The following is a 4,870-nucleotide window of genomic DNA, read 5'->3' as shown; positions in this document are numbered from 1 at the left end:
AAAACTACATTTAAATACAAATCCTTAATTATAAATAACGTTTTCATTGATGTAGAACTTTAAATATAATACATACATTTTATTGCATTGGGAAATTCCCGAACACAAGAATACCACACACGAAATCTGCATGTTAGGATGAGACAATAAAGGACACCCTTTTGATTACCAAGAACGTTCTATAGACAAATAAGCTAAGTCACCTACCCACTAAGACAATAGAATGACGATGGGAAGAGATATAAACAAAAGACAATCCCATTGTCACCTTGTACAGTTTTCACCGGGCCAAGCCCACTACCTTTTGTGCAGTGATGTGTGGTTTAACGGTAAGTCAAACGGGCGAAGCTCGGGAGACCAAAGTTCAAATCTCATGGAGTACAGTGACCTGCTGTGGTGGCGGCTAGAGGGGCGGACCCCCCCTGACCGCTGGGTCTGCTCTTGCTAAAATCATAGGATCTTAGCATACCCGACTTGCAGGTGGTTGGTTATGCTCTTGGTGTTATAGTGGCAGCAATGAGGTTTGATCCTGGGTCTCCCGTGGATTAAACTTGATAGTTACCGATTCACCATGTGGTTAAAAAAAAAAAAAAAAAATGGATTCAACGCACCAACCCTAACCACCAACCCTAAACCATCCACCGTACAAATCCATCACTACCTTTATGCCAAAAGAGGAGACGATAATGCTTCCTCGAGCGAGGGTCCACAGGATGTTTATCTTCCAATAGAATTAAGCAGACCACTCTCTCTCACCCTTTCAAAATCGCTGGGGAAAGCAAGTTAGATACGGAGCGAAAGGACATGAGCTCCTGGAAATCTCGAAAATCCAGGATTGCCCTTTATGATGCAGGAGAACATCATATAAAAGTTCCAAAAAGGTGATTTGCAATTACTTGACATATCATTCCAAGAGTTTTAAGAAAGTAATACCATTCTATTATCGACAGGAGCGAATACAAGATCGATAAGATTCAGTGCTGTGGTTTTCATTGTGCTGACAAAGCTTTAGAATATGATTTTATGAATGTCCGCAATGTCAAATTAGTTGTCATCCCTTATTACAGCTTCATTCCATGAAGCGTCGTAATCCCAAAAGTCAAATGTATTATTCTTAATTCATGCGAATCTGTTCATGAGTGCGTAGACTCTCTCTATATAAATCTCGAGAACTTCTCTAACGACTGTGTATCGAAAGAAGCTTTGTCTTCTTTGCTGGTATTAGCGTCGGCGGGGATCATGACAGACGATATATTTGGCAAAACCCTAGAAGAGATGATAAAGAGTTGAATTATTCGTCAGAAACAAACAAAGTTGTATTGTTTATTATTATATATACTCTTGTCTTCTCATGCGCTAGTTTGTTAAAATTTTCTTTTGCAGGGAACAGGTTGCAAAATTATTTTTCATTGCCTTACAATGTTATAGCATAGTATTCTCATGTAGGTTCTCTGTCGCTATATGTTTTTGCTTCAGGTTTTTGTACCGTCCAGAGTAACTCTGTTGGTATATGATTCTTTACTGCTTTTTCTCGTGTTGCCCCCATAGATGTTTTGGCTCTTAATTGTTATAGTCTCGTATGGTATTTGGCTTCTCATGTTGAAGTTACGTTCTGTTTCTCAGTATATAAGGGAGGACCTTACGGGGAGCTCTCTTGATTCCAACGAAAGGCCGTGTGGGGATGATTCAACTGCTGGTTCATGGACTCTTATGTTGTAATTTTCGAGGGTATATCCATGGCAAGGTAATGGTGTGCATGACACGGGAGTCGTATTGCCCCTACGCTGTTTTTACTTGGAAAGAAGAGAGCTCTCAGAAGGTCTACTGCCTCTTTACCGTTCATGAAATTATATTTCGTTAGAGCGTATATTGAATTATTCAAGGTAGTTTTCATCTGGAAACAGATTTACTCATGTCATTTCACATATCTTCACTTAATAGTTATAGATCCTTATGTTTGGCAACTGCCAATAACATTATAAAAGAATTGTATCGATCCATCGCGAAGCTTTGTAATGTTTTTGTTTTCTCGTATGATTTATTACACTACGTTATACTAACGACTTTGCAGGTAAAGCTAGCAAGTTCGGCCCGATCGCTCAAGAAGCCAAGTGATTCCACGAAATTGCTTAAATTTTACACACCATTCCAACACATTGATGCTTTGAATATACCAGTGGATATTATCATCAATGGCCAGTCATCGACGCCAATTAGAGTTAAGACTTCTTACTTTAATCCATTAATATGGTTAATTTTTTTACGGTTAATTAAAAAAAAAAAAATTACTAAAGATTAATGTTAGGCTAGGCCTATTCTAAGTTAGCTTTAATGTTAAATAGAAAAACTATCTTTCCATTATTAAAATGCTATAACCAAAATTATATGAAACTTCATAAAAGAAAAATTATAAAACTTCGAGAACCGCATTAGGGAACTTTTAGACCTTTTTTAAACACAAAAGAAATCTTTTGTTCCAAAAACTAAGTTTTTATTCTAGTTATTTTACATTAAAATTAATATCAATTGATTTGTCTTAAATATAAACTTTAAGACAAAAATAAGTTGAGATAAAAATATTTTAAGATAAATATAGTTTAACACAAAAATATTTTAAGACAAAAGTAGTTTGAGACAAAAATATTTTAAGACAAAACTTTATATTTAAGACAAAATAATCTAAGATGAAAATATTTTGAGACAAAATTTATATTTAAGACAAAAGTAGTTTGAGACAAAAATTTAAAGACAAAACTTTATATTTAAGACAAAAAGAGTTTAAAACAAAATTATTTTAAGACAAAAACAATTTAAGAAAAAATTATTTTAAGACAAAACTTTATATTTAAGACAAGCATTTTGAGACAAAAATATTTTAAAACAAAACTTTATATTTAATACAATGACCACTTTAGATCAAACCTATGTTTAATATGATATCTCACTTCGAATGAAAACGGAGGGTAGCGCTGAGTTTCAGGGTGATCTGTGCCCGCGTTCTGAACTGGAGCTCCCATGTCCTTGCTTCCTCAGCTCCTGTGGCCCTCCACAGGCCCCCTGCCTAGCAGCCCCTGCTGCTGGGCTCTCAATCCTTCCCGACATCCCCGCAATTGGGCTCTGCCTCCCTCCTGTGGCTAGTGTTGCTGCTGGCACAGCATCTGCCTCTGGGTTTTGCGATCGCAGAGGAGCGTAGCGTCCGCCATGAGTGAGCTTGGGGGTGGGGAGCCTTCTCCCACCGCACCAATCTCTTCAGAAGAAGCATTCAAAAGATTTCTCTCGCAAAAAGGAAAGAAACGTTTGATTCCAGAAGTCCTGAAGTTCATCAAAAAGCTGGAGGAAATTCTTGAGATCGCCCTGCGAGAAGACCAACCGATAAAAATCGCCCTAGCCCTGGCTAACAAAGGGTTGGTAGGACAATTTATGGGACACTGGCTCTCTACAAAAGCAATAGATGACTGGATCCAACGCAACTGGAGGCCCCAACTGGAAAACAATGTGATTTGCTATGTTGTCGGAAGAGGCTATTTCATTTTCCAGTTCACCTCCAAAGAAGATCGAGATTTGGTTTTCAAAAATGGTCCGTATTTTATGGGAAATCAAGGTCTGTATCTTAATAAGTGGACCCCCGACTTCGATCCCTCAATCGATACCCCTAAAGAGGTCTCAGTCTGGGTCTAGCTTCCCAATCTTCTAATCCATTGCTGGAGCTATCACACCTTGCAGAAGATTGGAAATGGCCTAGGCCGTTTCATTGACAAAGCTGATAACAAGGGCCAATATACATGTGTAAGAATCTGTGTGGAAGTCAATCTAGAAGCTGGACTGCTCGAAGCGGTAAAAATTACAGTTGGAGAATGGCATCACTATCAAAATATGGATTACGAGCAACTGCCTTTCAAATACAGAACCTGTCATGAACATGGACACTTCCAACGAAATTTCCCAAAAGCTCCAACCAGGGACAAAGTGGACGAAGAAGGATGGAAAGAAATCAAAAAGGTTAAGGTAGTCCCAAAACCAACTGAGAAGAAAAATTCAAGGCCATTGGTGAAGCCTTGGCCCAAACCAAAAGCCAAAGAAGTTCCAAAAGAGGGTTCTTCCTCTGGGGTAAAGACATATGCCATTGGAACCCAAGAGGAACCAGAAGACCCGTCGAAGAAAGTGAAAGAAGCAGAGGCAAAGTCAACTCTTCCTCCATCAGAGGATGAACAAAGGGAAAAACAAGAAAACGAGGAGCGCATCAGTCTTGGCTCCGATTTTGAGGGAGATTCAGAAGATGGAGTCTCAGATTCAGACAGCTCGAAAGTCACTCCTATCAAGTCGGTCAGGGGCGAAAGTCTAAGAAGAAACAGAGAGAGGAACAAACTTATCTGGATGTTCTCCAAGGGTCTCAGAAAACTCTCAAAGGAATGATGAATACCAGATTTAGGCACAAGCATGGTCATGCTCTAAAAGGAGCCACAAGCTTCCAAGCCAGTAAATAATGAAATACATCTCCTGGAATTACAGAGGGTTAGGCAACAGGTTGAAAGAAGAAGCTCTGAAAACATTGTAAGGATGTACTTGCCTAAAATCCTTCTCATCCAAGAGACAAAATTGGAGGACCTTCTACTCCTCCAAGCAAGAAAAGCATTCTGGCATAAAGACCAAGGGAGAGCAGTCAGTGCCAAAGGCACCTTTGGAGGGATTGCCTCCTTTTGGGACAGCTCCAAATATGACCTGATTCACGAAGAATGTTGCCCCCATTGGCTTCTCACTAAGCTCCTCCATAAAGAATCTGGCCACCAAGTAAGTGTGTTCAATCTTTATGCTCCGGTCTTACCATTTGAGAAAAAAATTTGTTGGGACTCACTCTAGTCCTATCTTTTCT

The sequence above is a fragment of the Pinus tabuliformis genome, chromosome 4_1 (assembly GCF_031772625.1).
Source record: "Pinus tabuliformis cultivar Carrire ecotype Pingquan chromosome 4_1, CPIR1, whole genome shotgun sequence".
NCBI classification, from domain to species: Eukaryota; Viridiplantae; Streptophyta; class Pinopsida; order Pinales; family Pinaceae; genus Pinus; species Pinus tabuliformis.
This window is presented reverse-complemented; position numbering follows the sequence as displayed.